Source organism: Macaca thibetana, chromosome 14 (genome assembly GCF_024542745.1).
Source record: "Macaca thibetana thibetana isolate TM-01 chromosome 14, ASM2454274v1, whole genome shotgun sequence".
Lineage (NCBI taxonomy): Eukaryota > Metazoa > Chordata > Mammalia > Primates > Cercopithecidae > Macaca > Macaca thibetana.
Window position 1 is genome coordinate 104,599,169 of NC_065591.1, and position 19,559 is coordinate 104,618,727.

At 45.6% G+C, this 19,559-nt stretch overlaps 1 protein-coding gene across 14 annotated transcripts in view; it reads right to left on the reverse strand.

Annotated features, from left to right (window-relative positions):
- The window catches only part of TIMM8B (translocase of inner mitochondrial membrane 8 homolog B), a 1,180,384-nt gene that overhangs the window by 693,036 nt on the left and 467,789 nt on the right, over nucleotides 1–19,559 (reverse strand). Inside the window, exon 1 of one of the 14 annotated variants that reach the window (XM_050757785.1) lies at nucleotides 5,143–5,146. The exons of the other annotated variants lie outside the window; for them this stretch is intronic. The gene's annotated coding sequence lies outside the window, so the exon portion shown is untranslated. Of the gene's footprint in view, nucleotides 1–5,142; nucleotides 5,147–19,559 lie in introns of those variants that run through there. 14 annotated transcript variants of the gene reach the window in all.

Genomic DNA, 19,559 nt, shown 5'->3' on the forward strand with positions numbered 1-19,559 from the left:
TTCTTCCATAATAAATTAACCTTAGCTTATTATAATTTTTATCTTATAAACTTTTTAATGTTTAAAGTTTTTGACTCTTTTGTAATAACATTTAGTTTAAAACACAAACACATTGTACAGCTGTACAAAAATATTTTCTTTATATATATGTCTTTATTCTACAAACTTCTCTCTCTCTCTCTCTCACTCTCTCTCTCGCTCTCTCTCTCTCTATATATATATATATTTACCCTTTAAATATTTTTGTTGAAAACTAAGACACACACACATTAGCCTAGATCTACACAGGGTCAGGATCATCAGTATCACTGTCATTCACCTCCACATCTTGTCCCACTGGAAGGTCTTCAGGGGCAGTAATGTGTATGGAGCTGTCACCTCCTATGATCACAGTGCTTTCTTCTGGAATCCCTCCTGAAGGACCTGCCTGAGGCTGTTTTGCAGTTAACTTTTTTTTTTTTTTTGATAAGAAGAAGTACAGTTTAAAATAATGATAAAAAGTATAAATAAAAAATACACAAACCAGTAGCATCATTGTTTATTACCATTATCAAGTTTTTATGTATTGTACATATTGTACCTGCTATGCTTTCATACGACTGGTGGTACAGTAGGTTTGTTTATACCAGCATCCCCAGAAACGTGTGAGTAATGACATGACAGTTAAGACAGGAATTTTTCATCTCCATCCATTCTAATCTTATGGGACCACCACGGCATTTCGTTGTTGACCGAAATGTCGTTATGCAACACATGGCTATATTTTATTTTCTACTTCATAGGATCAGAAGGTCACAGAATGTTGATTTAGAAAGGAGCCTGGTGATCATCTGGTCAAATCCCTTCATTTTTCACTAGCTCCTTGTGCAAATCTCTTCATTTATTCTCATCATGTAAGAAATCTCATCATCCAGAGAAATGTCACGGGGGTCCCACAACTCCCTGGGTATTTAGAGGTTTAAGTCACAGGTTTAAGGGCACGATTTGGATAGAGAGGCTCTTTTGGGAAGAAGGGAGGAGAAGGGAACCTGAGATATATTGTTTCACTGGTCATAGTTGGCAATCTCTTTACTGATTGGAATTTTTTTTTTTTTTTTTTTTTTTTTTTTTTTGAGACGGAGTCTCGCTCTGTCACCCAGGCTGGAGTGCAGTGGCACAATCTTGTCTCACTGCAAACTCTGCCTCCTAGGTTCAAGCGATTCTCCTGCCTCAGCCTCCCGAGTAGCTGGGACTACAGGCCCATGCCACCATGCCCAGCTAAGTTTTTGTATTTTTGGTAGAGACAGGGTTTCACCGTGTTAGCCAGGATGGTCTTGATCTCCTGACCTTGTGATCCGCCCTCCTTAGCCTCCCATAGTGCTGGGATTACAGGCATGAGCCATTGTGCTCAGCCTGGAATTTTTCTTGGCTTTCTACTTAGTCATGATTTCAGACTTACAGAAAGGATGCAAAATTACTACAAAGAATTCCAGTCTACCCTTCACCCAGATCTCACACTTGGAATGTTACCACACTTGCTTTCAACAGATAAATCAATAGATTTATGAATATGAGAAACAGAAAGAGATAGAGATGATAGATAGATAGATAGATAGATAGATAGATAGATAGATAGATAGATAGATAGACAGACAGATAGATAGATATAGAGACCGGCAGAGAGATAGATAGAAATAGAAAAATAAAGAGAATTTTTTTCTGAACTATTTGAATGTAAGTTGCAGATCTGTTGCTACTTTATCCCTCAATACTTCAGTGTGTATTTCCTAAAAAGGGAATTCTCTTACATTACCATAGCACAATAGTCAAAATTAGGAAATTAACATTATAATAATACTATTAGCTAATTTACAGACTTTATTCAAATTCTCCCATTATTCTAACAGTGCTCTGTATGGCTAAAGAAAATCCTGCATCACAGGTAACATTCAGCTGTCATGATGTCTCTTTATCTCCTTGAATCTGGAATAGTTCCTACATCTTTCCTTATCTTTTTTGGCCTTGACAGTTTCAATAAATACAGGCCAGTTATTTTGTAGAATTTCTGATTGGATTTTAAGACCATTAATATTCTGTGCATAGCCTGAAAGAGAGGAATGCTGTGACTTCCACATCGTGATTAATGCTAATGAGTCCAAGCACCGTAGGAGTCCCATCCATTGCAAGAAGAACACATAAGAGTTGGTAAGCCTGGGCTCCAGTTTGGAGAAAATAAGTCCAAGTCTACCAATGGTTGAGTAGATCCTCTACCCTTTCATGAGATGAGATCCATGGGGGAGAAGCCATCCTAGCCTCCCTTAATACCTAGGACACTTGCTCATTTGCAACAACCAAATACGGGCCTTTTAGTCACCATAGTTGGTTGTCACAAATGAATGATTGTTTTGTTTGTTATTCACTAAAGCCTAATTAAAACCAAGGTTATCAGGGCAGCTGCCAGTATCCAACATCTTCCTTCTCGCCTTTCCCATCCCATCACCAGTGGACATGATTCATTGGCTTTTAGTGCATTAGGCAAATTTGCCATAATTGCAAAGAGGGGAAGGAGCAAGGGGCCCATGGCACCACCCAGGCGCTACACTACCCTTCCTGTAAGTCACACGGACTCCAAGAAAGGGGCTTAAATTGCCTTTATTGATTTGTCAGCCTCTAATAGATCATTTTTCACTGAGCAAAGGGCAGAACCCTTAGAGAAAGTTCTTTCTCTTCCTACAACCCTCATCATGGGTCTTGTCTCAGTGGAAGGGTATCTGTGGGGTTAATGACGTGTTGGAGAGAATTAAAATGCAGACATCAATTTTTCCAAAGATATAGCTGAGAGAGGTCCTCTGGGGCCTGTCGCCACCTCTGACAGATCCAAACTGGATTTCTTGACCCCAAAGTTATGCATAGAGAAATAACCTTCAGGATTCTAATTTCCTTCCACCCCGGGTTTTCTAAGATGAGCTTGCTGACTTTACATTCAGTCCTCTGGAGCGGCTCCTCCTCTTAGACACCTTGGAAAAGGAAAAAGCATAGCATGGCTGTGCTATGGAATCCCATGTGAGAGGGCAGCCAGACAACAGTTCTCTAGCATCAATACTTAGCCAACATTCTACATTCAATAAGCACTTAAAAGTTTCCTTAAAAACTGACTGTGTGACAGGCACCTCACTAGATCTTTTGCAAAAGGGAAGTCCTCAAGCTCAAAACACTTATAGAGACACAGATAAAAATAACGGGCCGGGTGTGGTGGCTCATGCGTGTAATCCCAGACTTTGGGAGGCCGAGGCAGGCAGATCACAAGGTCAGGAGATCGAGACCATCCTGGCTAACACGGTGAAACTCCATCTCTACCAAAAATACAAATAATTAGCTGGGTGTGGTGGCACATGCCTGTAGTCCCAGCTACTCGGGAGGCCTAGGCAGGAGAATTGCTTGAATTCGGGAGGTGGAGTTTGCCGTGAGCTGAGATCGCGCCACTGCACTCCAGCCTGGGCGACAGAGCGAGACTCCATCTCCAAAAAATGATAAAATAAAATAAAATAAGCATAATGAACATACAACACAATGTAGTAAGTTCTACAACGGAGCTTGTACAATATATACAAAGGACTCTGAGGCACTGGGAGGGCTGGAATGGAGCAGAAGTCAGACTTAGTCTTCCCCTCTGCCTAGAATAGGCTCACATTATAGACAGAATGAGGATGGCATTTGTAGTCCACATAGCCTAGCACTTAACTAGGTACTGCTTTCTGCTATTCAATTTAGCTGTGTGCATACCAGATGTATCTCCCTCATCTAGATTGTAAGCACCATGAGGAGGGCAATCCTGTCTTATGTTTGGGAAATTCTTCACAGCACCCTGCCAGATGCTAATCCCACTGGAAGTCCTCAAAAGGATACTTGGTGGATGATTCAATCCAGTGGATCATACAGCTATGAGGAATATCTGGCCATCTACCAAATCCAGGCATCTGTGAGGACTTGGAAGGAGTCTGATGGGAGTAGCAGGTGAAACTCTCTGGGTCAGAGGCAATGACATAACCCCGATATCCCTTTAACACAACATTATTTCAAACATCCTTACAGTAAAAATACTTTTGTAGCCTCTAGGATATCCATATCCAAGATTCAGTCATTTTTTCTTGCAACTTTGTTACAAAAACTTCCAACACAATGAAATTATTTAGACAGTTTCTTGGAATTCACTGTTCACTTTAACAGAATCAAATCTAGGGTTGAAATGGACACAAACCTCATGGGTTATAGATGGGAATATTTTTCAGGGTCTGTGGCATAGACAATCTGTTTAGTGAGGAAATGCAGGTATTATAGGAGAAAGGGGAAGAAGGAAGGAAAGATGAAAAGGGGAAAGAATAGGGAGGAAGGGGAGGCATATGAGATGAGTGGAGATAAGAGTGGTTATTTGCAAAGATTTCCCATTTGTCTTCACTTTCTTCAGATCTGGCTTTTTTTTTTTTTTTTTTTGTCAGGGTGACTTGGCTTAGCCTAATGGGTTTGTTCTGCTATCGTTTTTATTGTTTACATCAATGGCTCACAGTTTTGGCCACCAGCCCGGTGGGACCTTGGAAAGGCAGAGGACTCAAGGGTGCAAAGCCAGAGGATTTCTGGGTGTAGGAGTTCAGAGAATGGATCACTTTAGAAACTGGGAGTGTGAGGCCAGGACTCCATTCCTTCATATCTGGCCATAGAAGGTTATGACTGGGTTTCCAAAGACTGGAAAGTCCTTGGCCTTGGGTACCAAGGACCTGCCCAGGGCATTGTTGGGTTATGACTACTACTCTAATTCAGAGATGGTGGCTGAGCAAGCCTGTCAAAGATGAAAATGATGTTGAACTCAGGGCCAGCAGTGTGGAACAGCCACATGCTGCTGGGTGTGGGTGTGTGGAGACAGCTGGGTGCAAATTCACAGCCAGAGAAAATTCTTGGGGATTTTCAGCTGTCTTTATTTTCCCTCCAACAATAAATAGGGAGAACCCCAGACAGTAGTAAAAATAGCTCACACTCTCCTTCAAACCTGTCTGGCTTGAGTTTTTGGAAGGCCTGGGGGAAAAGTCACATTCGAAAGTGGAATTTATTTTGGTGATGATGACAGGAAGTTCAGCACTGGGGACAGAAGGCAGCTTTCCAGAATAAAAGCCCCCTTCATCATACTATTTTTTAAAATTCCTTCCCACTGCCCCTCCAGAATAAATTGTTCCTTGATACTTTTATTACATTAATGTAATAAAAGTACACCAAAACAAATGCTTTTTTTTTTTTTTTTTTTTTTTTTTTTTTTTTTTTGGAGACAGAGTCTCAGTCTATCACCAGGTAGAGTGCTGTGGCACAATCTTGGCTCACTGCAGTGTTCGCCTCCCAGGCTCGAGAATTCTCCTGCCTCAGCCTCCCAAGTAGCTGGGATTACAAGCACCTGCTACCACGCCTGGCTAATTTTTGTATTTTTAGTAGAGGCAGGATATTGCCATGTTGGCCAGGCTGGTCTCAAACTCTTGGCCTCAAGTGATCCCCCAGCCTCAGCCTCCCAAATTGCGGGGATTACAGGTGTGAGCCACCACGGCCAGCCAGAACGAAAGCTTGTTAACGGGGAGCAGGTTTCCTGAGAAGTTTTAATGTGGTGGGGTGAGCATATGTCTCAGTCCCGGCCCTGCCACCTACCGGTGGTGGGAATCCAGCACAGGGTTGAAACACCTCACCTGACAGGCGGTTTCCTCATCTCTAATTCAGGATCGACCCATCGGCCACGCCAACCTCAATGGGTTGTTATGGAGATAAAATCAGAAGGTGTCTCTGAAATTGCTTTGTAAACTGTGATGTTGCATCCACATGTAAAGTGTTGGTATTAAGGAGCTGAATAAAGTCTCCATGGCAAAGAAAACTGTCAGTGAGAAGTAGAAATACTCCCCCTCACAGCGACGCCACAGGGGTGAGAGCAAAAGAACAGCTGCTCAGCACCCGAGCTTGTCGGGAGAAAACACGGTGTCATCAGAATAACCGCATAAATAGAACGCTCTTGGAGTCGTGCACCACCTGTTCCCACAGATACCATCAGCCAGCCTTCACCACCACCCACCTACTCCCGGAGGGCTGAGAGGGCAGAAGAGAGGACCCCGTTTTACAGAGAGGTAAACTGAGGCCCAGGAGGGAAAAGTGGTCACAGTGTGACCATGGACTTGCAGAGTCCCAAACTCATCCATTCCAGCACCAAACCCCACCTCCCTCATGATCCTCCTGACCAGTGCAGACCTGCTGCCAGTCAACTGCCAGCCCCTAAAGAGATCATTGGCCTGAGTTCTGAAACAGGTCACCTCCCCAGCCGACCTGCTGTGAGCCACCCCTCCTAACCAACAGAGGTACTCAGCCCGCAGTCTGCTCGCTCTGAGGACCTGACCTCTTGTCTTAGGAGGGAGATGGACTGATGGGTAACACCTGCTTACCCCTCGGCAGGGGTGAGAGTCTTTCAGGCAGAACCAGTTTGGCCTATCTCTAACCCGCTAGTTGTTTGGAACCAGTGAACGCAGAATTGAAAACGGAGTTCTAAATCCCCTCACTCTTGGGGGGTCTTGGAAAATGCCGCTGCCAGGAGCTGGTGTAAATCAGAGTGTTCTGAATGAATTAGGGACCCCATATTCTTCCCTCAGCCCCGGCAAACCTCTTGGAGACAGGCCCTGGGTGAGAGCATTAATAAATCACAGCACAGCATAGCGGGTCGCTGGGCCGTTGGCACACTGTGGCTTTCCCCGGAGATGTGAGCGGCCGTGCAGAGCCTGTCAGAACTGGGGCTCTGAAGCCAGCCTGAACTTCTCACCCTGCCCTCAGCTGTGTCACCACGCTGCTGCCCTCGCCAGTGCCTCTTCTCCGCGGTGGCCAGTGATGCATAGTATTCATTCAGATGTAGCTCCTGCTTAGAATTCCTGGTCAGCCCAGACTGCCCAGCAAGGGCCACCTGAGTTTTACTGGAACTCTGCTGCACTCTTTAGTTTCCTCTTGATCAGGGCTGCTTTCATGCTATGAGGGCAGAGTTGAGTAGTTGAGACAGAGACCGCGTGGCCTGCAAAGCCTAAAATATTTACTGCCTGGGCCTTTACAGAAAAAGTGTGCCATTCCTGCGTTACGTACTTACGTTATTTAATTCTAACACTTACACTGTGAACTGGGTATGAGGACTCCTCTTAGAGGGGGAGAATCTGTCCAAAGATGGACAACTGGTAAGAGGCAGAGCCCTTGCTCAACCCAAGGTGTTTCCACTTCAAAGTCCAGATATACAATTCTCTCCCTCTGGGGCATGTCCAGTCAACAGGCAGGACACAGGTCAGCACTACAGAAAAGTAGCGCTCATCTTTCTTGAATGGGAGAACCAGCTTTGAAACCATCTTTTTGAATAAGGGAAGCTTTAGGCCTATGTCATCCCCAGCCTTTCCCTCAGGTCCCAGATGGCAAGAAGCTGCTCTGAAGACCTACCAGGCAGGAGTCACAGCTTGTGAATAAACCTGAAACCCAGAAGAGTCAGTTAGGCTGGAGCAGCCCCTGGCCAGGCCCTGCAGAGTTACCATGACGACAGAGCCATTTCCATCACAAACCCTGCAACAGGCTTCCAGAAGGTGATTCATGGTTGACCTCTGGGGGCTGGGAACTCTCCAGGGGAGTATTGTTTCTAGTCTGGTGCAAAACTTGGACCATCTACTTCTCTGCTGTCCGGTGGAGGTGAATATTGTAGTTGAGGATGCAGAGATAAAGCACCCCATCCCCTGACCTCCTAAATCCTGAAGTCGGCCCAGGAAGCCCCCTGTGAAAACCATGCTCCAGCCTTGAGCAGAGGCAGCCTAATCCAAGAAACTCAAGGGCTGACAAAAGAAAACAAGGGAAGCCAAGGGAATGAATGAAAGACTATGTAAGCTGGTTCATTCTTGCTGGATAAATGGCACCCACTCACCAAAGGGAAAAGGTACAAAAAAGGATTCAGCGAGGCAAGAAGCAGGTAGTAAAAAAAGGCGGGGGAATCCTACCTCCTTTGAGTCCAGAGAAAAGCCTTTTCTACAAACTCAAGAAGTGGGGGCGGAGAAGGACGGGCCGCCTGCCAAAGCAGTGACCCATGTTGATTGTGAATTTCAACGGTAGTGACTTGAGGAGGCTCAGATGTCCCACGTCCCCTCGCCCATTGCCAGTGGGTGGTCACCGACTGCCTGCCAAGTGGGGTGACCTGGGTTCTGCACCCCAACCTTGGGATGTCTGTTGTAGAGCCATTTGGGGCTCATTCATTGACAGTTTTTCTCTCGGCTGACATTTGGGTGGCTCTGCCTGCCTAGTCATTGTTTTTGTTTGGCCATTTTCGCTGTGGATGAGTCACTCCCCCTCGAACCCTGCGGGAGGTGGTCAGGCGCTCTCTGTGTTGGTACCAGAATCCCAGCAGCTGGTTGTATCAGTTTCATTCTTTTCGCTGAGATAGCGTAACTCAGGGGTTGAAATGGCGAGCTTGTGTGAGAGAGGAAAGAGAAGGCATCTCCCCACTTGGAGGCTGAGCACACTGTTTTGAAATGCAGCTCAGGAAGAGGCTCCCAGCCCTCACTCTGTCCTCTTCTGCTTTTGGAAAGGTAGAACCAGGAAATCGTATCCCCGACGGCACCCCCTAACACCATCGGAACGTCCCACAGCTGCACCAAGACCCAAAATACTCCATGAAAAAATGTCATTGTGGATGAGGACCTCAGTTCACAGACCCATTTCTCCAAAAAAAAAAAATATATATATATATATATATATAAGCTCCATTTTCTATAACTCAAATGATTTTTGGTTTCAAGCTCCGATTCTGTGGCAGGAAATTAATCTTAGTTAATTTCAGGTCTCCCATTTTTCACTTAACAGGAAGTTGCATCCAATTTAGGGAGGGGCTACCTGGTGCCCTTGCATGAAGTGGGGGGCAGGGGTGCGATCCCATCCTCGGTGACATCTCACTGGCATCCACCCACACGTCCTTGTCCTATCTGGGCTGTGGTCCTCTGGCTACCTGGTCACTGCTGTGTCCTCTTTCCATCACAGAGCCTTTCCAGGTTTCTGGGCTTTTCTGGGCCACATGCCCACAGCTCTCAGCTGCACACTATATGTTCTGCTTTGTGGAGACCTTGTGAGGCTGCGGTCCATACTCCTGGATACCCCTTTCTGGGAGCACTCACCAGACACTACCTTTCCCGTTTCCTTGACTCTTCTTCCTTGCTAAGCGCATCTAGATGCGCCTGGATTCCATGTATCTAGATATGTCTTGTTCCAAATCTTCTGATTTTGTCCTGGGTTCTCTCTGACCTGCTTTGACTGCTGCACTTTTGAAATTCAAATCACAAGAACTGACTTCTGGATTTATCATGACTCTTTGACTGCCGCCTCTGACCCGGGACATGGGGGGATCCCACCACCTCCTAACTCTGTGGAAGTCCAACGTCACTCTGATTTCAAGTTCTCAGGTGGCTTGTGTCCTCATGGTCACATCTGGTTCAAAGCAGGGTTTTCTCTGCATTAATCCAGGCTATGGCTGCTTGCTGCCCGCTCCTACTGTCCCCCTCTTACAACACATCAACCCGGGTTCCAAATTCAGCCCCTTTATAGGATTTACAAATGCACTCTCCACACTATGCTTCTATGTGTGTGTTAGATTTTACTGAAAGCAGGGTAGGGATGAAGAAGGATGTTACCGAGCAGCAAACCCCCAACAAATATTCAAAAAGAGTGTCAGATCCGTGTGAAAGCCCGCTCGGCCTGGATCTGCCTCCAGAGGACTGGCAGGGCAGCCATTGCTCTGCTCTTGCCTCTGCAGCCCCAGACCCTATTGCTGCAACTGCTGACTCCTCCTCCCCATCCCACCCACCTTGGCCTTCTGGATTGTCTCCAGGAACTCAAACCCCTCTCACTGTCACAGGTGTTCCATCCCGATCCTGTTCCTAAGTCAGCCCCTGGTCACCTCTCCACCTCCTACCCACGCTGCAGTAGAACCAGACGGGCTGCTTGTGTGTAGGACCTACTTTTCTCAGAAGGAAATTAGGCTTGTAAAGAACAATTGCTTCTTTTTCTTTTTTTTTTTTTTTTTTTTTGCAAAATGAACCAACGTAAAATACCCGTTTGGTATTGCTATTAGAAACAAGGAGGGAGGAAACATCTGTGATAGCCTCCACCCGTTGGAGATTGGTAGGAAAAAAAAAAATGCCTAAAGCTGCAATGGCTTCATTATCTAAGTGTGGGTTCTCTTTAAGGATGGCCTGCAGCACAGTTTCAATCTCAGTCTGACTTTCTCTGCCATTTAGTGTATGCCTGGTGTGTCTTCAGGGAATATAAATTAATATCAATATTAGATTGAGTAGCAAATGATTAGGAAGGAAAATAATGTATGGCAAAACTAAATTTGGGGGCCAGGCGTGGTGGCTCATGCCTGTAGTCCTAACACTTTGGAAGGCCGAGGCAAGCAGATTGCCTGAGTTCAGGAGTTCGAGACCACCCTGGGCAACATGGTGAGACCCCATCTCTACTAAAAATACAAAAATTAGCCAGGCATGGTGGCGGGCACCTGGAGTCCCAGCTACTCGGGAGGCTGAGGCAGGAGAGTGGTGTGAACCCGGGAGGCAGAGCTTGCAGTGAGCCGAGATCATACCACTGCACTCCAACCTGGGCAACAGAGCGAGACTCCATCTCCAAAAAAAAAAAAACAAAAAACCACTAAATGTGAGGCTTTCCAAATAATCCACAGGAAAAGAAAGCCTTTCTATTTATAATGGAGAAGGGACTATCTTTATCCAAAGGTACCCCTTTCTGAAAATGAGGCAGCACTGAGCATCAGACACACCAGGGTTTCCCCTGCCTCTCGCCCCTCCTGTACTGCAGCCTCCCTCCCCAGGGCCCTTGTCTTGCCCAGAGCTCCCCACACAGCCTTTCCCATCCCCTGGCCTGTGTGGAACCTTACCTGTTCAGCATTCCCCTCTCTCTCCCCAGGGCCCTGTTCTCAGCTGGGAAGCTGATAAACCGCACTAAAGTGATAATGGATGTAATAAGTTAATGTGTTACCCTTCTCTGGTAACATTTGCATTTTGACAGGGTCTTTCTGAAGAGAAATTGTTCTTAACAACACAATGGCTGGAACTGGGAGCACTTCAGCACCTGTGTCTGGTGGGCCTATGGAAATAGATTTGTTGCAAGAGGGGTTTTGATTCCTCAAATCCCACTGTTCAGAGAACAATAAGAAGAGCCTCCTGAGGGGGCTACAGAGCCAAGGCCCTGAGACACAGGCCTAGGATGAGTAAGTCACCCCCACCTTAGAGAAAAGGAAAAGACAAAGGGCACAAATAGAAAGGGGACTGGGGTGGAGGAAACCCCTGTGGGAGAGAACTGACATCTCTGGACCACAAAAGTGTCCGCCCCTGCAAATAGGAGACTGACAAAGGCTTCGTAGCAGAGACTGCAATGGGGTAACGTCACATGAAACAGGTGTTTCCACAGGGCTGACTGCCAGCCTTGGCGGGATCGAGGGGGTCAGGGAAGCAGTGGGTGAGGTGTAGAGATGTGCTCCAGAATGACAGAGTTGTCGGGGGTCTGGAGAAGCTACGCAACAACTGGCCCACCTCTGAGCTTCAACGGCCTCCTGATGGCCACAGGTGTTCCTCAGGGAGGGCAGGTGCGGCCTGGCCACATCGCAGGGTCATTAGCACCAGCTGTTTTAACCTACCCTCAAGTGGGCCACACTGCCTTCTGCTTCAGGGCTGGGCTGGCCAGAAATGGGGCCTTCCTGTAAGGATGCTACATCTTGGACTCTGCCAACCTCCTAGGACCTACCATCTCACTCCTCAGTAATAGTCCCAGTTACGGAGAAGCTCTCTTCCTACTTTTCTTCGTGGCTCTGCCTCTTGCTCCCAGGGAGAACTCAGGCTCCTACAGCTCAGGCTCAACACTGCTTCACCCCAGGCCTTCAATCCCATGAACTCCACTTTCTAAGGGATTAAAAATGAGCAGCTGCCCACAGCAAAGTGGACACTGCTGCCCAGCACTTGGCTGGTATACATGGAGCACAGGCCTGCTTGTGTCTCAAAATAAATTCCACTTCTATGAAATAATCCTGAGAGCTGGTGGCTGGTGGTTGGCAAGTACTGCAGCGAGCTGGCCCGCAGCAGAGGAGGCAGGACCAGCCAGGCTGCCACTGCAGGACTGCCCTGCACCCATGGCTCCTGGAGGCCTGAGCCCTACAGGCAGGAGGCTCAGCACCATGCAATTCTGACACCTCTCCCAGAGCCCAAGTCACCCAGGTTCACTGTATTCCCCACACCAACCTTGGGAGACTCAGTACAAGTACATCAACCCAGGCCGTACGTGGTGGCTCACGCCTGTAATCCCAGCACTTTGGGAGGCCGAGGCTGGCGGATCATGAGGTCATGAGATTGAGAGCATCCTGGCTAATACGGTGAAACCCCGTCTCTACTAAAAATACAAAAAATTAGCCGGGCGTGGTGGTGGGCGCCTGTAGTCCCAGCTACTCGGGAGGCTGAGGCAGGAGAATGGCGTGAACCTGGGAGGCAGAGCTTGCAGTGAGCCGAGACTGCGCCACTGCACTCCGGTCTGGGCAACAGAGCGAGACTCTGTCTCAAAAACAACAACAACAACAAAAAACAAGTAGATCAACCCATCTCCTCTCAGCATTTTCAGGGAAATGTGGTTCAGAGTCCAACGCTGAATCTTGTGATGAGGAAACCTCGCTGAAAGCTGATCTTTACTGTGGGAGTCCTGATTCAATATCCTATATACATAAAAAATACACATACAGGGCAGCAAGGTTCTAGTCTTCCCCTCTGCCATCTTGATCTGTGAGAGTCTCCTTGGAAAAGTCTATGTGTCTCCTACAGTGCCAAGCAGGGGAGGAATCAGAATTGGTCCAGGTGGCAGCATCTTTTTATGATATGATATAAACTCAACAAATTAGGTATAGAAGGAATGTACCTCATCACAATAAAGGCCATATATGACAAGCCCACAGGTGACATCACACTTAACATTGAAAAGTTGAAAACCTTTTCTTGAAGATTAGGAACAAGACAATGATGCCCACCCTTGCCGTTTCTATTCAACATAGTACTGGCAGTCCTAGCCAGAGCAATTAGGCAAGGAAAATAAATAAAAACCATCTAAATTGGAAAGGAAGAAAAAGAAATAAAAGCATCCAAACTGTCTGTGTGTAGATGATATAATCATATATAGAAAACCCTAAAGACTCCACCAAACCTATTAGAACTAATGATAGATTCAATAAAGTTGCAGAATCTGCAAAATCAACATACAAAAATGAGTAGCACTTCTAGAAACTAACAATGAACTATTTGAAAAAGAGATAGAAAACAATCCTGTTTACAATAGCTACAGAAAAAATACATAGAAATAAATTTAAACAAGAAGGTGAAAACCTATCTACACTGTGAAATATTGATAAAATACATTAAAGAAGAAACAAATAAATGGAAAGATTTCCTGTGTTTAATGGATTGTAATAATTACTATTATTAAAATGTCCATGCTACCCAAAGATATGGACAGAAAAACTTCAAGGACATTTTTCACAGAAATAGAAAAAAGCATTCCAAAATTTGTAGGAAACCAGAAAAGACCCTGAATGGTCAAAGTTATGTGAAGCAAAAATAACAAAGCAGAAGGTGTTACACTACCCGATTTCAAAATCTACTACAAAGCTATATTAATTTAAACAGCATAGTACTAGTGTAAAAACAGGCACATGGGCCAATAGAACAGAATAGAGAGCCTGGAAATAAATCCATGAATTTATAATCAATTTATTTTTGACTGAGTTGCCAAGAACACCCAACGAGGAGAGTTCTCTTCAACAAATGGTACTAAGAAAATGGGATATTCACATGCGGAAGGATGAAATTAGACCCTCATCTCACACCAAATACAAAAATCAACTCCAGATGGATTAAAGACTTGGATGTAAGACGTGAAACCTTAAAGCAACTAGAAGAAAACATAGAGAAAAAGCTTCATGACATTTGTCTAGGCAATGATTGTTTAGATCTGACCACAAAAGCATAGACAGCAAAAGCAAAAATAGACAAATGAAATTACATAAAATTAAAAAGTTTTTGCACAGCAAAGAAAAGAATCAACAGATTGAGGAAATAACCCGCAGAATGGGAGAACATGCTTGCAAACCATATATTTAATGAGAGGTTAATATCCAAAATAGGTAAGAAACTCAAATGACTCAATAATAAGAAAACAAATAACTCAGCTGGGTGCCGTGGCTCACGCCTGTAATCTCAGATTTTTGGGAGGCTGAGGCAGGCAGATCACCTGAGGTTAGGAGACTAGCCTGGCAAACACGGTGGAACCCTGCCTCTACTAAAAATACAAAAATTAGCTGGGCGTGGTGGCAGAAGCCTGTAATCTCAGCTACTTGGGAGGCTGAAGCAGGAGAATTGCTTGAACCTGGGAGGAGGAGGTTGCAATGAACCAATATCATGCCACTGTACTCCAGGCTTGGTGACAGAGTGAGACTCTGTCTCAAAAACAACAACAAAAACAAATAACCCAATTTAAAAATGGACAAAGGGCCTGGATAAACATTTTTTAAAAGAAGACGTACAAATGACCAACAGGCATATGAAAAAATGCTCGACAATACTAATAGTCAAATAAATGTAAATTAAAACCTCAATCTCACAACTGTTAGAATGACCAATCAGAAAGATGAAAGATAACAAGTGTTGGTGAGGTTGTGGAGAAAGGGGAACCCTTACACATGATTTGTGGGAACATGTATCAGTACAGCTATTATGGAAAACAGTATGGAGGTTCCTTAAGAAATCAAAAAGAACTACAATATGTACCAGCAATCCCACTACTAGGTATATATCCAGAGGACATAAAATCAGTACGTTGTAGAGATTATCTACACTTCCATGTTCATTGCAGCATTATTCACAATAGCCAAGATATGGAATCAAGCACTAAGGGATAAATAGGTAAAGAAATGTGGTATATATACACAGTGGAATATTATTCAGCCTTTAAAAAGAAAGAAATCCTGTGATTTGCAACAACATGGATGAACCCAGAGGACATTATGTTAAGTGAAATGAGGAAAGCTCAGACAGACGAGTGCTGCATGATCTCACTTACATGTGGAGTCTTACAAAGTTGAACTCAGAAGCAGAGAGTAGAATGTTGGTTACCAGATACTGGGCATGGGCAGAAGGCTGGAGAGATGGGGAGATGTTGATTAAAGGATGTGAAATTCCAGTTAGACAGGAGGAGTAAATCCAAAATTCACTATTGAGTAAATTGAAAATTCACTATAGTACAACGTGGTGACTACAGTTAACAATATAATGTACACTTGAAAACTGCTAAGAGTGTAGATTTTAATTATTTTTGCCACACGAAAAAAAAGTGTGTGATGTATTGCATGTATTAATTAGCTTGATTTACCCATTCCACAATATATACATATATCATTTCATACCATAAATAAAGACTATTTTTATTTCTCAATTTAAAAAATCAAATCAAATCAATTAAAAAAATATTTTTTAAATAACCAGTCCAGATGCTCCTGGAGGGGGAATTGACACACAGGTGAAAGTTACAGGTAAGCGAGTTCCTGTGCAATCAAAAGAACTTTTAAACAGACAGCACGATCTAAAAATAATGTGCTATCTTGGGAGCTAATGAGATCACTGTCCCTAGAGGTGTTCAAGCAGGGGCTCAAAAACCACCTATAAGAAAGCACACAGCCGGCAATCAAGCACTAGAAGAAGACTGGTTGAGTTGACTTCTAATGGTCATTTAAAGACATAGTGTATGTGAAAGGCTTCTGATTGGATGGAAGGGTATTGATTCAGTATTGTTACCTCACTTAGATCACCACATTGGGTTGGGAGGGACGGAAAGGTAAATTAACATCTATTGAAAATCCATTATGTACTGGACACATTATCTTTAATCTTCACAAGTGTATGAGAAAGGGTTTATTATTTCTGTTTAATAGTGAGAAAAACTGATTTCAGAGATGCTGAGAACCTGCCCTAAGTCACCTTATGTGAGCAGGGAGAACAGCCAGGATCTGGGGGTCCAGGGCTATTGGCAGTTACACTGCACTATGTACCCTCTTCTGAAGAAGCTCATGCTGTATCTTCCCTTCATCACCCTCCTGGAACCCCATCCTCCTTTTTGCCTCCATGGACAGTAGACTTGCATAGGGGCCTGATGGGCTAGCACAAATCTGTCACTAAAGCACTCATCAGGCTTTAGTGAATCTGTCACTCATTGGGCAGAAGGACTCATGGCTGGTTGTGCCAGGCAGCCACTGGCCAGGGCAGCTCTTGCCAAGTCATTAAGGGAGTGTCTTAGTCCAGGCAAGTGAGACCTGTGTTGGGGTTAAGAGCCTGTTTACCTTTCATTAGTGCTGTGGCAGGGAGTAGCGTGATGTTGGTGTCAGGGAAGCTGCCACTTTGGTAGTTTACAGGCAAATTGCAGGATTGTTTACAGCAGCCCTTGCATCCCCAGGGGCATGTAAGACCCAGCCATGTGGCAGGTTTCCTAGCAGGTAATCAGCAAGCTGGGGAGGGATGTGGGACCACAACTGGTTCTGGGATGGCAGGACCTGTACAGGCAGCTGAGCGGGCACTGGAGAGAATGGAAGCAAGCAGCTAGCAGGTGCTGCAGGAGGCGGGATACCTCACTGCTCTAGGTCAAGGCTGGTGGAAACGTGTCTTTGTGCAGGCAACAGCACTCCTGCCTAGAGTCATCTAAACTCTGTCTTTAGTGTGGTCTTGCTTTCCTTCCACCCACATTAGCCTCATGGGGAAACTGAGGCAAGCCAGAGCTGAAAAAGACTCAAGAGTTATCTCTGAGCTGGACTACTTGGGCACAAGTCTGGTGGAAGCTAGTACTAATGGATCTCTTTGCTCCTTGTTTCATTGAAAGGAAAGCAGAGGTGGCAAAGAGAGAGGCCAACCATTCCCAGAAGGCCCAGAGAAGTAGCCAGGGTTGACCACCCAGGAGCGGGGTGGGGATGAGGGAAGTCTGCAGCTCTCAGCCTAAGTCCTGGCTTCTCTAGCCCTGCCTATTTTTGTTTTCATACCTTGGCCCCCTAAGACCTTCGCTTTGGGGAAACTACCCAGAGACTGGGCTTCTTCCTCTACCTCCATCTCCTTTCCAGCCCTTTTCTCTGCAGGGTCTGCAGAAATTTCTACCTGAAGAGTCATCTCAAGGGGTCTGCATCCCTCTCCCTCAAGTCCACCTGACTTAGCCTTTCTGTGATCACTGTTCCTGGAAGTTGAAGCAGTGAGTGATCCTAAAAAAGTGAGCACAGAGCCTGAGCAAGGGATTGATTCCAGCAGATGCTCAGAAATCCAAACATCTCTGCCATGTGCTGCTATGAGATGGTTAAACTCAACTCACGAATCAGTAGAAGTGTGTTTTACAAAAGCTCAGAGCGATGGCCTGGCAGGGAAAGGGTTAGGCAGCTGGGGAAATTCTCTGATAGCAAGTAACATTTCATCTGCATAACAGCTGTTCCCTCTTCTCCCTTCAAGGGTCCTGACATGGGTGGTGGACCTGATGCGCTAACTGAGGAGGCCAGGGACAATTTCCAAGTGAAATTCTATCCTGTAGACAGGAAATGTGTTCATTCATTTGCTCGAGTTGTCAGCCTGTAACTGAGCTTCCTATATGCATTTCCACCCAGCAGGGACAAGGCAGGAGGGGTGAGTAGGCAGGTTAGGAGTAGGGACATGAATTCATAATCAGGATTTGCTAGATCCTCTTAAAGGGAGTCAGCATTTGTGGGGCAATGAGATTACTTACAGAGCTATGAGCAATAGCAATAGCTAGTGAAAAACAGAGACTTGAAAAGCAAGAGAAGAGAGCAAGTGCAGGAGACGACCCCTAGAAACCTTGTTCTCAGAGCCTGTGAAAAAATGGTTTTCAGACTACAGAAGACCTCTGAATATATCTTTCAGGAGCTATTAGCATTATATATTGGTCCCGAATCTTAAAGCTTGAATTGAGGAGATAATGGTTTATAGATTAAAAGGAGTAGGATTTGTTTTTTGTATGCAGCTGAGGATCTTTTTTTTTTCTTCCTTCCCCCATGTAAAGATCAGGTAATGCTCAGAAATTTCAAGCCCCTTGAAAAAGCAGGAAAAAAGCAGACTGCAATCCTTAACCCTGAAGATGGCTATGGCCTGTGAGACCAGGGGAAATGGAAGTCAGAGGGTCACTCAGGGCAGTTGAGCCTGGGGAGGGTGGAGCCCCCGATCCCAGAATGGTTCCATTAGGCTCAGATGGGGGCCTCAAAGAGCTGGTCAGCTGGACACCCTCTGACTCCTCCCTCCCCCATCCACGTGCTTCCCTGGCCCTGGGATCAAACCTATTTTCAGGGCAAACCTTGCAAGGGCTCCAAACTGGGAGACAGTGGGTGGGAGGGAGGTGCAAGAGAGAGTGCACTTTGCTGTTTACAGCTAAGCCCTGGTGTCTGAAAGCCTCAAACTGAAGACATCAATAATTCATACATTCATATGCTGTAGAGTATTTCCCCTTTTGTCACATTTCTGGCCAATTGATTTCCCTTGGCCACAAACCTGCTGCTTTTAGAACATCGTTAATAACAAGTCAACTGGTAAAATCTTCCCTGGGAGAGGGGGACTTTGACTGGGAGAGGTTCCTGACCTTGTTTCCCCCAAGAAAAGGGGCTCTGAGCAGCCATGGTAGCAGAATGTATGTGTGTGGGCTGGGAGCCTTCTTCCTCCTGCTTTAGGGGAAGAAGGGACTCGGGGGCAGAGAGATGAGATGCCCACCCTATGGCCTCCCCAGGCTATTGCTGGAACCCTCTGATAGCGTTACTGGGAGAGAAGAAGAGAGAGAGAGAGAGAGAGAGAGAGAGAGAGAGGACTTGGGAATCTCAGAATAAGAATACAGGTTCCCAACAGAACCCTCTCTAGCAGCCTCCTCCTCCTCCTCCCCTCCTCACCCTGGGTTCTGTCTCTGGAGGTTTCCATGTCTGATCCTCAAGTACCATGGGATGAAACTAATCAGAGGCTCTGGAATTAATCAAAGAGCTGGGAGCTCATGGTGCAACCTGGAGCTTCTACCAAAGCCTCCCTGCACCTCATCAGGGAAACCAGGAGGCCACCCAGCTGAGGCCCTCTTGGAGTGGCAAAATGGGCCAAGGGCATCTTCCCTGCTGGCTCCATTCCCTGAGCCCCTTCCATGGCATTGCATCGCCTCCTGATGCTGCAGCATCCGGAGCCCAGATTGTCTCCTCCCTCTGCTTCTGTGAGTCCCTGGACAGCACCTGGCTCATAGGGAATGACCCTTCATGGATACTCACAAGAGACTTGTTGAAAGAGTAAATGAAAGGAACTGACAACTCATTCACAGTGAGCAAAGTGCTGCCACTGCCTCAGGACTCTGGGTTTACAGAGGCTCAAAGGAATGAGTCTCTACTGGTAGGATGTCAGCAATTTGGGAGAATAGCTAAATAGGGTTTTTTGTCTCAAGGGCGATCCCTGAAA